The 22,500-nt window shown below is 35.4% G+C and overlaps 1 protein-coding gene across 4 annotated transcripts in view; it reads left to right on the forward strand.

The window, feature by feature from the left end:
- Positions 1 to 22,500, forward strand: part of LOC137621476 (nuclear factor of activated T-cells 5-like) — a 426,226-nt gene that overhangs the window by 61,349 nt on the left and 342,377 nt on the right. The window lies entirely within an intron of this gene.

Below are 22,500 nucleotides of genomic sequence, written 5' to 3' on the forward strand. Positions count from 1 at the left end.
TTTTTTTCATATTTAAATAAGCCATATATTTTAATACCTTAATGTCTGGACATTATTTGGATATGAAAAACACGTCTAAATGTTCAAAATTTATCATTAATCGAATGCCAAATGCAAACATACCAGTTAGCTACAATGGTGAAGATGGGTCGATTTCATTTGTAAGTACAAAAATCCTGAATTTAACAGGTATAAGTAAAGAAGAATTGTCATCGACTTTTATCTTTCTTCGTGGCTTAATGGTATCGTTACTGTCATGCCAGCTGCCTGGACCAGGGTTCGATTCCCTGGCCGGCCAGAAGCTATTGTCATTGAGTGGTTTCGCCTTGGGACTCTGATGCTGAGGTCGGTGAGAGAATCCAGACATTAAGGTATTAAAATATATGACTTATTTGATATATATATATATATATATATATATATATAATCATCCTCATCTCCTCCCATGCCTATGGACGCAAAGGGCCGCAGTTAGATTTCTCCAGTCGTCTCTATCTTGAGCTTTTGAATTAATATTTCCCCACTCGTCATTTCCTACTTCACGCTTCATAGTCCTCAGCCATATAGGTCTAGGTCTTCCAGCTCTTCACGTGCCTTGTGGAGCCAAGTATAAAGTCTCGTGATCTAATCTCTCTTGGGGGCTGCGAAGAGCATGCCCAAACCATCACCATCTACCCCTCACCATGATCTCATCCACATATGGCACTCCGAGTAAACTCTCTTATAGTTTCATTTCTAATCCTGTCCTGCCATTTAACTCCTAATATCCTTCTAAGGGCTTTGTTCTTAAATCTACTAAATCTGTTGGAGAATGTGTCGTTGTCATATGACTCGTGACCATACAGTAACACCGATCTCGCTAAACTGATATATAGTCTGATTTTTATATGTAATTTCAGGCGAATTGATTTCTGAATTTTACCTAATCTAATTTTGTAATGCGTAGAACAGCCGGAGAGAGTGAAGGATTGGACTGGTTTGTTAATAGGAAATTAGCAGACCTCTAATATGCTGATGACGCTGTCCTTATTAGCAGAACACCACAGGATTCTCATGCTTGCTTACCAGAATGCATGAAATATCACACAAGGATGGGAAATATAAATAGAAGAGAGACAGAGATGATGGGAACGGAGTATGCAATAGAAGATTAAATATCAGTGGAAGGAGAAAGGATTAATGAAGTAGAATCATTCAAGTATTTAGGAACTTAGGGAAAGATCGGAAAAAGCAAATTAGACAATCTATATGTATATATATATATATATATATATATATATATATATATATATATATATATATATATATACTTACATACATACATACATACAGAGGTATCACACTTACGTCAGTTGTTATGAAAATATATAGTATGCTCATTCTAAAGAAACTAGAGTGAAAGATTGAGGTAAAGCTGTGATATGGACAAGCAGGATTTAGAAAAAGTAGTTGTACTGACCAAATTTTCATTTTAAGACATGTGGTATAGGAAAGTATAGAATATAGAAATTCACTTTTGATCGTATTTGTGGACTAGGAAAAAGCCTTTGATAGTGGAGAGTCCTGCGTTATTATGGAGTTCCTCTTAGATAGGTAAATTTGATTAAGTTTGTTCATGAGCATAGCAAGTGCAAAGTTAATGCTAGTGGAGTCTTATCAAATGAATTTTTAGTGAACAGTGGAGTACTGTACTCCAAGGGAATGTGTTGACACCTATGTTGTTTATCCTCCTCATGGTTTTTGTAATGTATAGAACAGTTGGGGATGGTGGAGAAAGATTTGACTGCATTGGTAACAGGAAATTAGCTGATCTAGAGTATGTTGATGAACCTGTACTTATTAGCAGAACACCACAGGACTTGCAAAGGTTGTTAACCAGAATGCATGAAATATCATTGGAAGGAGACAGGATTAATGAGGTAGAATCATTTGAATATTTAGTAACTATGATCTCTAATGCAGGATCTTTAGAATTTTAGTTTAATGTAAGATTGAAAAAAGAAAATCACAATGGCTAGGTTAAGTAAAATTTGGTAATCAAATCGCCTGAAATTATATTTGAAAATCGGGTTATATATCAGTTTAGTGAGATCGGTGTTACTATATGGACATGAGTCGTGGTATGACAATGAAACAATGTCCAACAGATTTTGTAGATTTGAGAACAAAGCCCTCAGAAGAATATTGGGAGTTAGATGGCAGGGCAGGATTAGAAATGAAACTATAAGAGACGTTAGCCAAGTACCATATGTGGATGAGATCATGGTGACGGGTAGATGGAGATAGTTTGGGCATGCTCTTTGCACTTCCCAAGAGAGATTAATTTAGCAAACTTTCAATTGGGCTCCACAAGGTACTAGAAGAGTTGGAAGACCCAGGCTTACATGGCTGAGAAGTATGATGCATGAAGCGGGAGATGATAAACGGATAAATATTGATTTAAAAGCTCAAGATAGAGACGACTGGCGAAGTCTAACAGATTCCCTTTGCATCAATAAGCGTAGGATATATATATATATATATATATATATATATATATATATATATATATATATATATATATACACACACACACACGCACACACACACACACACACATATATATATATATATATATATATATATATATATATATATATATATATATATATATGTATATTTAATTTATTGTCATAAACAATAGTGGTTTGACTATCCTTTTGGGCACTTTGTGTGACCAGCAACCTGATCCCATAAATGCTTTCAGAAAACCGGAATGATAACACCTGGTGTCACCCCTTTTAGAGGAATGCTCTAGTACTATAATGTTTTAGTTATTTACTCTTTTTATTAGCACTTTGATGTATAAAATTTGTTGGGTGTTTCGTGAGATGATTCATAATCAACATAAGATTTCAGTGATTTGGCTTATTGTAACAAATTTTGTCCGTTTGTCGTTTGTTTTCAGGGGATATTTTTATGGATGAAAGGTCAGTTTTTTTTTGTTTTTTTTTTTTCGGTGAAGTATTGAGTATCATGGTGTAAAAAAATACGTTAGTCACGAGATCAAATAGCAAGACTATTGTTTGCCCACACCTACCATATTGAATCCTATCTGTTATTGATACAGACCAGTTACTATCTTGTAGGAGCTTTTGGCATCAGTTGTGGAATGTTTACTTCAAACTCTCATTATCATGATACATGGATGGATGAACTATGTAGGGTCCGGTATTTGTGACTCTATAGGCTTATTAATATGTTCCTTAAGCCTATCCAAAATCTTTAGGCCTTTGCCCACAGTGATGGCTATTTGGGTTATATCAGTGTAAGGCAGAAATCTTTTAGTTTTTTTCATACCCTGTTACTTTTTATTTAAATTCATAACCTTGCAGAGATACTTATGGATGGTTGCATGATATATGAATGGGTATCTAGAAACAAAATGCAATCTTAGATTTTGCCATTACATAGGTTGAGGTCGTCTTCGTTTTTAGTACAGTCGTTTAGTGATGAGGCTTCTGGCTTAAATATTGATGTGCTCCAATTTACTATTTTCGGAGTATTTTACTCTCATAATTTGAAAACCAATTTGTTTTTAAATCACTACAGTATATCTTAACTGCTAAGTGATATGTTATTTTTATGATATTCCGTCAGCCAAATTACAACACTTGTTGAAAAAGTAGATTACTACAAGCCAATGGGGAAAGGCAGCCAAGTACAGAAAAGGAAACGGCCATTTAATGAATAAAGTATTAAAGACAAGTAACAACAGGAACATGTCTACTGTTTAGAGAGGACAGTAGTTTTGGAATTGAAGATTAAAGATGATGATAAAGTACGGTATAAGATAAGGTAAATCCAACCTCCAGATAAACCACCAAGCACCCTTGGCCCTTCTGTTAAGCCTACCTAACGCCCTGATTTATAAACAAAAACAAATACAGAACAAATTGACAGAAAAGTGTACAGTCTTAATACTGTGGAACTATTGAATACTTAGAGAAAACTGGTTTGAATTTAGAGGCGCCTAGAAGTGTTCATCAACACTGGACGTCGCCAAATCCTTAAAAGAGAAGGAACTCTTCGACTTTGTTTTCAGTAATAGTTAGTGCCTTGTCACGTTAGTGCCATTGATTGATATCCGATCGGATGTTGACTATAAACGTCTGAGCATCGGATAATCACTTTATTTTTTGTTGTTATAAATAGGAGTAATTTTCTTATCAAATTTCGCCGACCTTTGTATGGTTGTTGGTGCATAATTGCTGATGTCTCGTTGACTGTTCGCCACCAGAGCAGAGTGCCTGATAATCACCAAAATATATGATCAAAACAAAAAGTTTATGAAGACGAAGGCAATGTCTGTTGAACGTATGTTACAGCAATGTTGAAAATGATCACACCCTTGGTGAAATGAATATAACAAGACAAGCGAATAAATAAGATTTAAGAAAGTTAACAAATAAGAGGAAAATTACATAAGCCTCCAAGGAAAATGCAGACATGAATAAGACAAAACAAGAAATCGAATGTGGATGAAGAAAATAGTAAAGTTTCTTGAAATTTGTCAGACCTTTGCTAGTATGAATATAATTAAGAATTTTCTTAGTAAATATTTTTTATACTAAATTCTAAAGGAAGAAGAAAGTAGTAGCCACTTGAATGATTTTTCTGACTATTATTTTATATGATATTGGAAACAATGATTATTATAGAAATAGTAATGTTGTAAATGTTTTCTCTTGAGATGCTTAATATTATGCATATCAAAGCAAAACAAAACACATAAACACACGCACACACACACACACACACACACACACACACACATATATATATATATATATATATATATATATATATATATATATGTATGTATATATATATATAGCCTATATATATATATACATATACACATATATATATATATATATATATATATATATATATATATATATATATATATAGACATATATCGATATAGATATATCATCATCATCATCATCAGCATCGTCCGTTGATAGTCCACTGCAATCCTGTCCATGTATGGTCTTTCTTTGCCAGTATATGCCCTCAAATTTTCATAGCTCGTCAATCCATCGTCTTCTCTTCTTTCCCTTACTTCGTTTGCAATCTCAAGGGACCCCTTCTGGTATTGTTTTCGTCCATCAATTTCTTTTTCTTACTTGTTAGAATATCCTTTAATATAGCAAAAGAAATAAAATCTAAAATTCCACCTCTCATTCTTACCCTTTTTATCACTTCGCAAATGAAAGAATCTCTCTCTCTCTCTCTCTCTCTCTCTCTCTCTCTCTCTCTCTCTCTCTCTCTCTCTCTCTCTCTCTCTCTCTCTCATTTCCATGTTGATCGTCTTATGTTTTCCCATCATTATTCTTTTTATAGCTCTATAAGTTGTAACTAGCTTAGGTTTTAAGGCTTTAGTAAGGTACCTAGTTTCTGATGCATAAGGTAAAAGGCTACTGGTAGGACTAGCTGATTGCATACATTTCTTTTTAGAGAAAGTGGCATTTTAATTTTCATAATCTAATTTTGTTTACCAAAAGCTCTCCATACCCTTATCTTTCTTTTAATTTCGGTCTCATTTCCTGGGGAAACACTGTCTGGCCTGAGTAAATATATTCATTAACAATCCCTGGAGGTTCGTTCTTAACTTTTTTGTTTCTGCATTTCCATTATATATATATATATATATATATGTATGCATGTATGTATGTATGTATGTATGTATATATATGTATATGTATATATGTGCGTGTATGTATGTATGTATGAGTATATATGTATGTGAATTTTTATGTATCTTATATTTTTCTATCCTTCTATCAATCTGGGATATCTACAATCGTTTGTGTATGTACAGAATTACCCCATGCAAAACTCGTTTGTAGGAACCTATGTAATTTAATGTTATTCAACAGATCTTCGTATGAGGAATAACAAAAATGAAGGAACTAACAATCGTAATTGAGATCTAACAGAGATTTAAAATTCCAGTTTACAAGAAATTCTCTGCTACTGCAATTGGAAGATTTACGTAGAGAGAGAGAGAGAGAGAGAGAGAGAGAGAGAGAGAGAGAGAGAGAGAGAGAGAGAGAGAGAGAGAGAGAGAGAGAATTTCATTTGTGAATTGTTAAAACGGGTAAGAATAAGAGGCGGAATTTAAGATTTTATTACTTCTGCTATATTAGTCGAAACCCCCTTCGGTATTATCACAGAATAAGATATATAGAATTAGAGAGGAATTTTTGAAGTTTAATCCCCCCTTAATTCTAATAGTGTAAATACCTGAAACAAAATTTAACACGCAATGCTAAAATGGTACGTGTCAAAAGCCAGAATCAGTAGTTCACATCTGGCGCTTCCCCAATCCCAGATAAAGTTTTTTTTTTTATTCTTTTTTTAACTTTAACCAAAGCATCTATAGGAATATTCAATTTCACCGATTTCAGCAAAAAAAGCAAGGATATAATGAATTTTCCTTCTGTATGAGAATGATAGCTGCTTTAGCTTTTGTTCCTGTATTTGTTGTTGAACAAAAAACTGTATAAGTGAAATACTTCCCCCCTGAAACGCATCCCCTGCAAGATTACGCTGAGGATACGTATTATCTCAGACCGACCATGCCGAATAGGAGGACGACGGAAACAAATGTTTGGAATATATTTGTGAACTATGTACACCTGAACTTGGGATGAATTTTCAAGAACATACAATGCAGTGGAAAGGTTGTACAGGGGAATTTAATCTTTGTTGAAAGAGAACAAGCACTTCAAGTACAAATGACCCAATCATATCCAGTGTTTGCTAAACACCCATCTAGAAAAATATACATATAAGTTCCAGCCCGTATTACACCTTTTTGCACGTCAGTTTGACCAGTTTTACATAATGGTTTGGTATTTTGCAAAACTAATTGACACTGATACGAAACTTATCAACCTATATACGAGCAGGATTTATGGGAGAGCTCATAGAGGGCAAAGGGTTCATAGGAATGTTGGAGGACAATGTGGTAACAACATCACCCTCATTGCTGCCATTGCCAATACATTTAGATTAATGTATAATGAAACTCATACTCATCCGCTAAGACGGAAATTTTTACCGACTTCGTAACGTCCTTGGAGGTTATTCTTAGGGCGTGCGACAACCCTGACGGAGTTTAATTACACATTTTATGTTTATATACATAAAAATTTCTGTGTAAACTACAATGGAAGACAGATTATTCATTAGATAACTTGTAGAAGCATATATTCGTTTTTTCACCCCTCTATAAATTGCTTTAAATGAATTTAAATATCGTGTCAAAGGTTATTCCATATTATCATTCAGTTTTAGAGATAATGGCAAAATAAACTGATGATTGTCAAAGATATTGCTAACCGTCAAAGAGTTTTGCGTTTTCAGCTATGTCAAAGGGATATTTGAAATTGTCAAAATGTTATGATTTTTTGTCATTTAATTTTACATAAAATGTCAAAGCGAATGCACTTCGGACATATTGGTTGCTCTTTGTCAAACAGTTGTGCTTCGTTGTTCAAACTGAAGTGCAAAAAGGTATATTAGCGATAAATTGCGTATAATTTATATATCAAATGATAATTTAACAGATCTTGAATAATTATTTAAAATTTTTGTAATAAGATTGTCTTAATGTATTTATTTTTAGATATTTTTTTCTTTTTAGCCAAGTTTTTTCGTGATTAATCTTCGGAATATTTTTATACAATATTATTTACATTAAATAGCAATTAAGGATGACGAACAATGCTAAAGAAATGGCTAAAGGTGTTATTGAATTTCTGAAGTTTTGTACCACACGTGTTTCATACACACTCTTACACTGTAAAGGTAGGTACGCACTTTTGTGTTACGGCCAGTTACGGCGTGGGTTCGCAAGAAACCGCTAGAGAGAGCATCAAAAGGTAATAGCGTCGCTGTCGATGTCTGGCGTGGCCGACCAAACTAAGCCTAATGTCATACAGAGCCACAAGGATTTTAAACGAATTCAAAATCTTGCACAGCGTCTACCGACCTGATGAAGTCACACAAAATTGTAAGTGATGTTAGGCAGCGTCCTAACAAAAGAGGTAAGAACACGCACAGATTCACATGATGTGGTGCGCCGCCTGTTGCAGATTCTTAACTCCCATGCGGAAGCGTTACGGAGGCTTGGGTTCCCCGTCCGGTACTCATACGGCGCCTTCATACACGGTTAATGAATGACAAGCACATGTTGCGGCTTGCGGTGTATTACTGCGTCTACCGAGATTGTAGGCAAAGTTGCCTTAGGATTTTTATTATCAGAGGTTGGCTTGCATTTCACTACAATCCCCTTGTTCTGATGACAATTGCTATGATTGAGGAGTTAGCCAAGGTTGTCAGAAGGCAGCTGCTATTATCAATCATGGTTGGAACTGTTTACACATATGTTATGTAACTACGGTTTGGGATATCAAGATTTGTTCTTGAGAGCAGAGGCAATAGGTAAGGGGGAAGCCAATGCCTTTTCTTGGCCAGGTCTAAAAAAAATATGAATATGGTAAAGGAAGGACTACGATTAGTTCCGTAGGATGTCAGAGAATTATAATGAGCTAGAACTTGCTAATTAGGTAGCCAGGGACTGTTCCAGACTGAATGCCGATAGGTCGATAGTGAACACAAATATATTGTACGTCAGCTTGGAGAACACATTTCGCTGACCAAGACATTAACCATTGACGAGTACGACTTGTCAGTGAATATTCAAAGAGAGTAAAGGGAAGACCAGAAAGCCTACCTATAAAAACCCCCTTGCACCTGATCAGCACCACCAATTGCCGACGCGCTCAACTAATTAAAATAAAAACTACTAGATTCTGTATTTTGGAGGGTTCAAATATTACCATAACAATTGACCAATAATGGTCTACTATTATTCATCTTATAATATTCCATATATTTGTATTAAATGGTATTGATAATTAGGTTACCCATATTCTTGTTTATACTTTCAGTATGTAGCTTGATGCTTGTTTATTTATTTTCTCATAAGCAGAAGACCCTCTTCCGTTACACAAAGCCATGAGTTAATACAAAATTCAATACTTAGATGCAATATTCATTTTTGTTATTGAACACCCGACAGCATATATCACCTTTTGAGTATGACTAAGTCACTTTACTCGCATTTACAAAATGCAAGTTGAGTTTAGGCTTTATATTTAATGTGTACAGTACATATTCCAAATATAGCTTAGAGAGGAGGAGAAAGACACTCATCCGAAATAAGATGCTCTGCTTTTTTTTCTTGCTATAGGATTTTTGTATCTATGGGTACATGTTTGCACCTACATTAGTAAAATAAGGGCCTTTTGAAGTGGTCATAGTCTCTATTAGACCCTGGCTAAATGTATAATCTTGAACTTATATAAAATACACATGTTCTGCAAGTTATAATCATAATCAATCTACAACTTTACCTTTGCATCGATAAATGCAAAAAATGTGACATTTAATGGTGGTTTATTCATAAGGGAGCAATATATACAACATCAGCTACTCGTTATACCTATGTATGGCGACGGCATTGTTCTAATACTTGTGAAGGCTTGAGTAAACCAGTAGCAGACGAAGCGCACAATGTACCAGAGCCATCTGTTGCCAACGTGCCCTACTAACTAGTAAAAAGGCTCGCGAAAATCCCAGCAACTTCCCGATCATTGTTACTGTCTGTGGTGAATATTCTCTAAAAAACAGGCGTCTACTAAAATTTTCTGTGTTCAAATGATATAGATTACTTTGGCAGAAATTATTTGGAACTTTTTTACCCATATACTGACTTGGTTGGGTTGCTTGTTGACACTTGTAAAATAAAAGTTGCAATAATATTCTTAAAAAATAACTATTTTCTTCACTATTGCTCAGTCATCATAGCTATCATGCTTAACAGCCAACCATTCAACGTTTTTTCATTGACTTTAACTAAGTCAGAGTTACCTAATTATGAGATAGTTAGCATGATTGGAGACTATGATTGATGATCTGGGTATTTTCTCCACATTCACAGAACTGGTTAGTTTTATGGTACATTTCAACTAGATTGTCACCTGTTTCAACCACTCAAGCACCAGCTCTAGCTCTGATTAAGGCACACCAATCACATATCGGAAGTAGTGCATCATCAACAATTTCTTCAATGGAGTCCTGCCCTGTGTTATTAGGGGTTAGTCTCCTGTCAGAGTCCCTCCATTGGTCCATTCTATCATCCTGCATTGGTATTTGGGCTGGCAGTCCCTCCACACTGCAAAGCTCTTTCTTGACTTAAGTCTACTTGGAACTGGCACATGGTGATGTAGTGGGTCTCTTGAGTCCAAGATTTGTTTGCTCTTTTCAGTTTTTATTATTTTATGCTTCCTGATTTCTAGGAGGACAATACCAGCAAGTTTTTAGAGTGTGTTGATGGGATTGGGACATAGTGTCCCCATGATGAATCTATATGCCTTGTTGGGCATAGGTTCTACTTTCTGGGCATGTGATGATCTGCTCCAAATTAGTGCACAGTAATCAGCTGGTGCATAGCACAGGGCTAAGGTAATTGTTCTTAGTGTGAGCATTGGCACCCCACTTGGTTCCAGCTAGATTTTTTTTTTTTTTTTTTGCAGGGAATTGAGAGAACCAACTTTTCATCAAAGCTATTGCAAATGGGTGACAATTGACCAAGTTCTATCCAGTGTTACCCTAGGTACACTGGTAACTGGTAATGTTTTAGCTTAGGGATCACATGCGGCTCTTTCAAGACACTTGTATATTAAGACATAGATTTTAATGATTTTTTTCAATTACATGCAAATAGTTTCAATATTAAAGATTAAATAATTTCATATTTAAATATTAACCTGAAATTACAAAGAAAGGGATACACTGCCTAACCTGAATTTACAAGAAAGTGAAATGCGGCTTTATGCCTTTTAGAAGAATTGCTGTCATTTGAATAAAAGTTTGCAGTGTTTGTCAGAGATCCTGACAAAGAGAGTTTGTTTACTTTTCATCACTGAAGAAATACAAAAAAAAAAAAAAAAAAAATCTGCAGATTGTAAGTTTGATGTTAATGCCATAAAAAGGCTTTCTTGAAATTGGAAATGGGTTTTAAAGGACGTGTCCAAGGCTTAAAAATGGAGAAAGCAACCTTGTCTGTTCAGATCAAACCATTTGGGGCAGATATCTCTGTAGTTGTTTGTCAGCCTTTACTAATATTGGAGCTTGAAAGAACTGATTTGCAGGAAAAAGTTAGAGGCATCAAAAATTAAAGTTTTTCTCCTGATCTAGAGTCTATAGAAACACAATAAGACACAGCTAGTCTACAAAAATGGGGGAAAATTACTAAATCTGAAAACAAAAGCAAAGATAAGATTGTTATTGAGGTTTGGATTTTGGATTGCATTGTCAGACAACTTCAAAAAATGGGAAGAAGTTTTTCAGATCCACTTATTTGTGAGAGCAGATCTTCTTAAGCATCAATTTCATTAGAGGAAATTTTGCCTAAAGTTGATAACTACTTCTTACTGTACGAACATTGACAAGGTCTCTAAGGAATCAGTGGAACACATCTCCCATTAATTACTTTATGTATATGACTCTTAGAGGAAATTATATTTCAATTTTCATCAATGAATTTCCTCTTTATGTTTTCAGAAAGTGATATTTCCATGAGTGTAATGTTGCTTGACCTTTATAATATTGTGACTGCCATAAATATCACTAATAGAATCAATACTCTGATTTTTTTTTTGCATTCTCATATATATGAAAATAACACAAAACCTTGATGGTCTTGCTATGTGAATATAATTTTATAATTTTCTTTATAATAATATACTTCCTCATTTAATTATAAGGCATGCTATTATAACCTCTAGGAATAAAATGCAGCCGTGTTTCTTTGGTATTTTGTGATCACCACTATTATTCCCGTATTATTGGTAATAAGTAATAGCAACTTGTTAGATTATTTCGCAAGTGCTGCTATTTAAATAAAACGATAATGTCCGAAAGAATATATTATCTATTTGGCTTTGTGAACATAAGTATAATGAATAATATTGCTATGATTACTTTTTATTTAGTTGGCCTACAAAAATTGGAATTTAGTGAAGGATTGAAAAAAGCAAATCAGACAATGGCTAGGTTAGGTAAAATCTGGAAATGAGATCACCTGAAATTACATATAAAAATCAGGCTATATATCAGTTTAGTGAGATAGGCTATGTGTTACTGTATGGATATGAGTCATGGTATGACAATGGAACAATCTTCAACAGATTTTGTAGATTTGAGAACATTAAGTCCTCAGAAGAATATTGGGAGTTGAATGGCAGGACAGTATTAGAAAAGAAACTATGAGATAGATTACTCGATATCATATATGGACGAGATCATGGTGAGTGGTAGATGGAGATTGTTTGGCCATGATCTTCGCACTTCCCAAGAGAGATTAGCTCACCAAACTTCCTACTGGGCTCCACAAGGCACTAGAAGTGTTGGAATACCAAGGCCTACATGGCTGAGAAATATGAAGCGTGAAGTGGGAGATGATGAGTGTGTAAAAGCTCAAGATAGAGAAGACTGGCAAAATCTAACCGAAGCCCTTTGCATCAATAGGCTTAAGAGGAGATGATGATGATGTCATCTGAAGTATATTCTGTTATTTCAAAAGTGCAGCAAATTTTGATTTTAGATCTCAGTAGATTGGTTTTGTCAATGTGGCTCTGATACTACCACATTTTTATGATTCTCTAAATAAATGGCTCTTCTACCTTCAAAGGTTGGTGACCACTGCTCTAGCTCTTTGCCACGCCAGTTGATAAATTGGCTTCTCTGTTTTCCAGGTGGAATGCACGTATCTAAGTCCTAAGGGGCCGTGGATTCAAAGACCACTTGTTATAGTACTGCTTTATCTACTCTATGGTGCCTGATTGTCGTGTTTCAACATCTTTTAAGGTTGCGGTCTGTGTGGCCAGACACAGATCGTCCACATAGATGAATCTGCAAACTTTGTGGGTGTGTTGATCATTAGTATATATATTGAACAGTAGTGGTGCAAGGACTGAGCCCTGAGGTAGGCCATTGTTTTGTGCTCCCCATCTGCTTTTAGTGCCACCCATCTCTACATAGAATTTACGGTTTTCTATGAGGCTTCTGATTATATCCAATATAGTCTTGTTTTTCAATGATTTGAATAGTTTCAGAAGTAGGCCTCTGTGATTTACAGACTGACCATATTAAGTATGATCAGTGCTCAAGCCACCTCTCCACCAAAGTTAGGAACAAGGAGGGCCAGGCAATGGCTGCTGATGACTCAGCAGATAGACCTGTAGGTTTCCCCAAACCCCACATCCTTAGTTCATAAGGATGGTGAGGTTGCAGTGACCAAAGGAACTGACAGGTTTTAGCGGGACTTGAACCCCTGTCTGGCAATTACCAGGCAAGGACAATACCATGAAACCACTATGACCCATCTGATAGGGCTGCCTTCATCTCTGTTCGCTGTCACATCTTTTGGCGACATTTTTTGTTCTTTGGTCGACCATTTATAATCAGTTGGTGTGCAGTGTCATTGGGCTTTACTGCTGCTACTTGTTGTGGAGGTTTATTCTAGAAATTGAGTTTATGGGCAATTGACCATGATTTTTACTATTTTGAGTCATATCCAGGTTTTGTAGGAGGTCATGCCATCGTTGCTGACTCTCTTGGCTCAGTAGTGTTGAAATATTTTCTCTAATTTCAGTAGTGTCTAAGCTGAATGTGTTTTCATTGTATGAGAAGGTGTAATTTTTATACAGTTCTTGAATTTGGTCAATCATTCCAGGAATATATTCCTTTCTGCAGCCTCAAGGTGTATTCTGTTGGACTGATTTCCATACTAGTTTGACCAATTCATCATAATGACTTGGTCCAGGTGGTATGATGTCAGTATGTTGTTAAATAATTTTAGGAATGGCTGTCCATTTTCCTTTCCTCAAGGTATATTTTGATAGCTTCGGTCTTATTACTTTGTTGAATTCTATTTGCACTGGGCGATGTTTTGACCTTGGTAAGGGCTCTACAACTGATTGAGTAAGGAGATTGGAGCCTGGGGGATTGACGAATGCAGGGTCTGGGTTGTATCCCCTCCTCCATCTTCAGCTGGTGAAGGTTGAAGGTTTTTTGTGGTCATGTAGTAGTTCAAGGTTATTGCTCAGAGCCCATGATATTAAGTTTTCTCCATGTACACCTTTGTCCTCATATCTCCACTTTCTACTGTGGCTACCAAAGTCCCTAGTGATTAAATTATTTTTTTCTGGTAGGTCTAAGGTAGGGGGCCACTCAAATGCTTCAATAGGAGGTTTGTATATTGAAATTATGTTCAAGTGTTCTGTTTCTACCTTAAGGATTTCATTTGGGCCATTTTCAATTTTAGTAGTGCTCATTACTAATGACTTGTCTTGACAAAGATAGCACTTCTATAAGTTTGGCCAGCAGTATCAATAGCTAGGTGCATTCCTGGAAAAGTTGGTTGTTTGTTCATTGTTGGATTTCTAATTTGGCTGTAGTCATTGTCAGTGGGCTGAGGGTTTATCCTTTTACCACCAATTGTCTTGCACTAGTTTGGGCTGTATTGGTGTGGGTGTTTGGATTGGTCTCTGCGGATTGACAGGGTCACGACGTGAACGTTCCTAACTTAACCCTTGCGTTATTGCTGATGGGATACGTTAAAGGTTAGTTATGTGTCACTAGCGCTATTATGAAAATTACTGTTTTCTTTGCTATTGCTGATAGGATACTTAAAGTTGGTTATGTGTCACTAGCGTTACTATAAAGATTACTGTATTCTTTGCTATTGCTGATGAGATACATTGAAGATTGGTTATGTGTCACTAAGCTACTAGAAAAAATTACTGTTTTCTTCACTATTGCTGTTGGGATACCTAAAGGTTGGTTATATGTCACTAGCGCTGCTATAAAAATTAAAATTTTTCTTCACTATTGCTAATGGGATAAATTAAAATTTGGTTACACTCGCGCCACTATAAAAAATTACTTTTTTCTTCGCTATTGCTGATGGGATACTTTAAAGTTTGGTTATGTATCACTAGCGCTACTGTGAAAAAAACAATTTTTTTTTTCTTCGCTATTGCTTATGGGATATGTTAAAGTTTGGTTATGTGTCACTAGCACTATCATAGCTAAATATGTTTTTTCTTAATCTTGACTTGCGGGCAAATAGCCACTGATCATTTATATTGGTTACCAACGTTAGTGTGAGTGGAGGGTGCAGTATGATTACTGCTGTCAAATGTGTGAGGAAAGAGGAGAATGTGCAAGGAAGATACCAGACTATTCTTAGAAATTAGATCATATGAATTGATAATCATCTTCTATAGGTTTATTAAAATCAATATGTTTACACCTGTGGCATTTTAGTTTCAATTGAATTAGGCTTTTCATTTGTAAAATGTAATGTACTCTATTAATTAAGATATTTTTATATTCTACTGATTTCTAGGAAATATATGTAACATAGAATTTGACTGTATGATCGTAATTCCATTGAGTAACTCTCGTTGTATAAAAGATTGTGTAAAATCTGATTGTTTGCGTCGATGACAATTGATTGATACTGTGTCGCCTTTTTTATTTGGACGTTTTTATGTATCTGTCGCAGAGATTTTCATGATATTAGATAGTGAGTGAGAAAATTTTAATCTTTGCCCTCTCATGATGAGGAAGGTTAGCTCAATGAGCTAATGACCATTGATCTTGATTACACATTCATTGGAACTTATTGTTAAATTCCCCTCCCTCGCGGCGCATGCTCCAATGTAGCACAGTTCTGATTTTTAATGCCATTAATTATTCTCAATTCTAGATCTATGTTTCTATTCGTAGCCTTCTGTTGAGGTAAAAGTTAATACCAAATATTTATTGCTGCTGGATATAACCTTTCAGTAATTTGACAGATCCATAGTTAATTGGTTATCAGGTTCTAATATCGGAAAACAAAATAATCCTCGAAAACACACACACATATACACACAAAACATTAGTCTTCCGCTAATGTAGACAACAGTCCCTTTGCAAGGTAACGATTTTAAATTTTCGTTCCTATTATTTCCGTGCCGGGCACTAACTGATATTTTCCTGATGAACAAATCCCATGTTGGTCTCGTTAAACTTCGGGTAATATTATAGCCGTAGCATTATTATTATTATTATTATTATTATTATTATTATAAAAGCTAAGCTATAACCTTAGTTGGAAAAGCAAAATGATATAAGCCCAAGAGCTCCAACAGGGAAAAATAGCCCAGTGAGGAAAGGAAACAAGGAAATAAATAAACTACAAGATAAGTAATAAACAATAAAAATAAAATATTATAAGAATAGTACAATATCAAATTAGATCTTCCATATGATGTATAAACTATAAAAACTTAAAAAAACAAGAGAGAGAGAGAGAGAGAGAGAGAGAGAGAGAGAGAGAGAGAGAGAGAGAGAGAGAGAGAGAGAGAAATGTACCCTGGGGCAACAGAATTCTAATCCAAGACAGTAGAAGGACATGGTACAGAGGCTAGAGAACCATAGTTTGATTTTGAGTGTTCTCCTAGATCTGTTACCATAGCTAAAAATTCTCTTTTACCTTACCATGAGGAAAGTAGCCACTGAACAATTACAATGTAGTAGTTAACCTATGATCTAAGAAGAATTGTTTGGTAATCTCAAGTGTTGTTATGTGTATGAGGACAAGGGAAGTCTTTGGAAAGAATAGGCCAGACTATTCGGTGTATGTGTAGGCAATGACAAAATGAAGCGTAACCAGAGAGAGGGATCCAAAGTAGTACTGTCTGGCCAGTCAAAGGACCCAGTAACTCCAGTGGTAGCATTCTCAACGGGTGGCTGGTGCCCTGGCCAGCCTACTACCTACAATAATAATGATATTGATAACAAATTAGCAAAATCTCGTCGCCGTAAAGAACAGAACTAGGTTATAAGCAACACTACTGCAGTATATTAGTTTGTTGCGTACGGCGGAGAAAGATAGATATAGTTCTGAAGACAATATTTCGGTCGTCAGATGTATCAGCCTTGTTCCACCGTAGAACTTTAATGGTTTCTCTACTAGAAGTTCTTTCGTCGTTGGTTACGTTTTGCTTTTACTCCGACTCAGAGCAGAGGGAAAAGAAAGGAGGGTAGTAGTGGCCCGAGGCTTGGGGTTGAAGGGAGGGCATTGGTATGGGACCATTTAAGCAAATGATCTGGGCGGTATCTCATCTTTCAGTTTTAATTGGTTTCCCCGAAAGATTTGTTTTTTAACACCGTTTCCTTATGGAGCTGGGATTTTTTTTTTTTTTTTTTTTTTTTTTTTTTTGTCAGGGTTTGGTTGTTTTACGATTTAAGAGCATTCTTGGCTCATGGAGAAATGTCAATATTCGTAAGAATCATATTTTATACAATGGGAATTCAGTCATATTTTGTTCGAAGATGTTCATTGTTATTGATAGATTTGATAATTCGAAGCATATGTACACTGGATCATTCATAAATGATCTAGTGTACCTATGTTTGTACTAAATATCTATATATCTATTATGCAATTTGATAAATGATTTAGAATTCCCCGATGGTGTTATAGCGTCAGCTGCTGTTATATGTGGTAATAGAAAAGAGGAAATTTTAGTGTGAGGAACTGAATAATATAGTGAAAGGTTAAAGAGGAATCTTATTTTGACGTATAACTGTATGGCAAGAAAAGAATATTTACAGGTATACTCTACAGTAGGACGGATAAAGTAGTCGAGAAGAATTTGGAAGACAATAAAATGCAAACCACGCAATTAAAGGGGAGACTATAAGCTGCAGCTTTAGTGTAGAGAATTAAAGTTGTTCTGAGAAGAATCGATCATAGTCAATACTGTAAAAATAAGAAGTTAATTTTTGCAGATTTTTTTTTTTTAATGGCTATTTGATATGCGCCTATAGTTTTGATACATTACATATCTCCACAATTGTCATAGTTCGTTGCCATTTATTTACCTCAATATGTAACTTAATCCTAATCATTTTACATATGTTTTACATATCCTTTATTTTTTGTATACGTGTAATTTTCATTACTCCCACGTCCTTAGGATGTAAGCATTACTTCGAATACGTAATACTCACTTTTTCGTTTCTTCATATATGTTGATTTTATGCATCTTTCATATAGATAGAAAAAAATTTGTTTAAACATTTGTCCACACCTGTTCAGTGAAACCGTTCATCGTGCAGTAAATCCCCTTTATCATGAACACGGATTTCTAGCGTAGGAAACCATGTTGAAAATTAGAAAAAAATTCGGGTAGAGTAGCTTCTTTCTTTGTATTGCTGGTATTCATAAGAAAAAGAACTAAAATTCGGCATTTCTTTTGTTCATACTTGAGGTCGAACTTCTTGTGTCTATACTGTTGCACCATAAAGTCATTGATCTCTCTCTCTCTCTCTCTCTCTCCCCGAGTAGTCGCCAAACAATTATGCATTATTGCTGAACCAAAGGTCATGAACCCCTTTCACCAGTCGTGCTTGACTTAGGTTATTCTAATAATTTTCGTTGTTAATAGTCTTTTATGTTGGGTGTTAGAATAAACGGTGCTTGATCAGCTTAGTACCGGTAATCAGAATTTTTGAAAAGTTATACGTTTTGTCGAACAGTGCCATAAATTGCAATAGTGTGAGTTCGATCATTTAGAATGATCAGATATTTTCTTTGGCGTTACCGAAGGCATCTCTGCATTTCTTCGTATATTTATTAAGGGAGAGAACCTTCATCTAATTTTGTGGATTCACAATAGAAGGGAAATGATAAAAGCGACGATCGGTGTTCAACTTTCTAAGATCGCCTTTGTGGGGCCAGGTAGAAAAATCAGTGTCAGATCGACAGGCATGTAAGCATGCAGGTTTATGCAAGGCCTTTTAAAATGATTCCCTGGACCTTTAGACCTCGCGAGTCAAGGAAAGGTTTGTTTCTTAAGTACATCTGTTTACTTTATTCTTTTTCATTTCCGATTGTATTTAATCCTTCCCAAATATATAGATTTCTTTTTCTTCAGTGTTTGCATTATATAGTGATTAAAATGAATATTGCAGTTTAAGAGATTCACTTCTTATCTGTTGGAAAAAAAGGGAGTTGTTACTGATTTTGTTTTTGTATAGTCAAACTCATTTATCTTTTGAAGAAGAAAGTTGTTATTAATTTTGTTTTTATATAGTCAAATTAACTTCTTATCTTTCGAAGGAAAAAAAAATTGTTAAGAATTTTCTTTTCATATATCTTTCATCAATACATAAATCATTAGCTTGCTTTAAAGCTTATTCATACACAAACAAACTCAGACTCTCTGTCTGTCTCTCTCTCTCTCTCTCTCTCTCTCTCTCTCTCTCTCTCTCTCTCTCTCTCTCTCTCTCTCTCTCAGATGAAGCTCAGGTAATATCTGGCATGCCACAAGGTACGGTATTAGCTGCACTGCTGTTTGTTATTATGATCTCAGACATAGACTGTGATGTTGAAAACTCTGTAGTGAGAAGTTTCGCCGATGACACAAGAATAAGTAGAGAAATTACTTGTGATGAAGATTGGAACTCACTACAAAGAGATCTAAACAAAATATATGAATGGGCGGAGATAAATAGGATGGTATTTAACTCCGATAAATTCGAATCAATAAATTATGGAGACAGAGAAGGAATGGTATATGCATACAAGGGACCTAATAACGAGACAATCACAAACAAGGAAGCAATTAAAGACCTTGGTGTAATGTTAAATAGGAATATGTTATGCAACGACCAAATAGCAACACTGTTGGCTAAATGTAAAGCAAAAATGGGAATGTTATTCAGACACTTTAAAACAAGAAAAGCTGAACACATGATTATGCTTTACAAAACTTATGTTCGTAGTACACTCGAGTACTGCAATGTAATATGGTACCCACACTACCAAAAGGATATTGCACAAATAGAGTGTACAAAGGTCCTATACTGCTAGATTAGAAGAAGTTAAGGACCTTGACTACTGGGGAAGATTGCAATTTTTAAAACTATACAGTCTAGAAAGGAGAAGAGAACGCTACATGATAATACGAGCATGGAAGCAAATAGAAGGAATTACTGAAAACATCATGAAGCTAAAAATATCAGAAAGAGCAAGCCGAGGTAGATTAATAGTGCCAAAAAATATACCAGGAAAACTAAGGAAGGCGCACAGGACATTAATCCACTACGCACCAGTATCAATAATGCAGCGACTATTTAATGTGCTGCCAGCTCATCTAAGAAACATATCAGGAGTGAGCGTAGATGTGTTTAAGAATAAGCTCGATAAATACCTAAGATGCATCCCAGACCGTCCAAGACTGGAAGATGCAAAATACACTGGAAGATGCATTAGCAACTCTCTGGTGGATATACGAGGTGCCTCACACTGAGGGACCTGGGGGAACCCAAACATAAAATAAAAAATAAGGTAAGGCTCTCTCTCTCTCTTTGTTGATATATGATTTTCTTCATAAAGTATCAAGACGATTATGCGAGAACCAGGCTTATGACAGCACTTGCACTCATAATTCATCCACAAATTTGCTAATACAGTTAAAATTTCTGCTAATACAATCAATAAAATTTTGTTTCTTAAAGTACCAAGAAAATTATATCAGAACACTGCTTATGATAATACACACATTTCTTGGACATAAAAAAGTATTTTCTTTTCTACCAGCAATTTGTCGAAAGTAGGAATTTTTCCCATTGCGGAAGTCACAAATTGTTCTTCGTTGTACATTTTCATCATAAAAATCAGTCAGGCACTTTCTGTCTTTTCTTTCACTGAAACATTGGAGATTTTAATACATTTTCGGTCTCATGCATGCTTGCTGAGTCTGCGATTAGTCATTTCTGACACTTTTGTTGCTTCAGTATATATATATATATATATATATATATATATATATATATATATATATATATATATATATATATATATATATACATATATATACACACACACACACACACATATATATATATATATATATATATAATATATATATATATATATATATATATATATATATATATATATATATATATATATATATATATATATTTTGATAACCTTCGATAAATCAGTTACAGAACCTCGTTGTTTTTTTGTAAAATTTAGTATTTCAGGACTCTCCTTTAGGTCTCACAGTGGCTGCCTGAGAGCGAAAATTCTTTAATATGACCCCTAATTAGATTCAGGTTTGACAACGCCGGGAAAGAAATATGTTGCATCTTCATTTATATTAATGAAACTTAGGTTTTAACCAAGAATACACGAAGTAAGATATATTCAAAATGTCCTTGGGTAACAAAGCACGACGTTTCAAGAAATGAAAACTATCGAAATAGACTCCATGAAGTTATTGTGATTACCAAACATGAAAATTGGCAGGTGTATGATATCTCTACCAGCCACTCCACATCGTCCTTAGAAAAAGGTAAATGAAGTATTGTACTTGATATTCTTGGGCAAGGATGGCTGTTAATGCTTAGAGCAGCGGGAAGGGCTGATAGGGGACGGCACCCACTGATGCCACATCTCCGCAGATCAACGGCTCACCTTTCTGCAACCCCACTCTACCTCCTTACCCTCCGGTTCTGTCTTTCGTTGTCTTTCGCTGCTTCTACGTAAGTTGGTGTATTTCCGAATTGGATTCGAAATTATAACTTTTGTTCTAATCCCCTAGTGAGGTAAAATTCAAGGCGCGTTTTCTGTATAAAGGTTTCCCTCCATCTTAGGATGGCATACGATCGGGGAATCCCCCACTACACACACTTAACACGCTCTCGTCGGCTCGTGATGAACCGTTCCCCTGCTTCAAGCTTGCCATATGGCAAGCTAAGGCAGTTATCTACAATGTGAACAGGTACTTCTCGGAAAAATGCAAAGAGAGAGAGAGAGAGAGAGAGAGAGAGAGAGAGAGAGAGAGAGAGAGAGAGAATTACAAGGATTTTGGATGTCTCGAAGACATTTTAGTACATCTGCGGAGACTCCATTTGCTCTTTGGTAGAACGATTTAGTTTAATCATTTAGAGAGTTCTTATGATCTTGTCTAACTTATTCTTGAACTCGTTTACCGTATTACTGTTTACTACATCTGCTGGAAGTCTAATCCAAGTATTTACTATTTTTCATGTAAAGAAATTGGCACAGAGTGGTGTTGTATCTTTTCAATTCCAATTAGTATCCTTTACCCCTGGACTGATTTGTGCTAAGCGTGAATAGGTTTTTTTAATCTACATTTGTTATTCCTTTAAGAATTTCAAGTGCTTCTATCAACTGTCCCCTTAGTCGTCGAGTTTGTAGATCAAATAAGTTCAAACGTTCCATCCTCAGTCTATATCCAACTTGCCTTAGTGTTGGAACTAGTTTGGTGACCTTAGCTTGTACTG

Source organism: Palaemon carinicauda, chromosome 28 (assembly GCF_036898095.1).
Source record: "Palaemon carinicauda isolate YSFRI2023 chromosome 28, ASM3689809v2, whole genome shotgun sequence".
Lineage (NCBI taxonomy): Eukaryota > Metazoa > Arthropoda > Malacostraca > Decapoda > Palaemonidae > Palaemon > Palaemon carinicauda.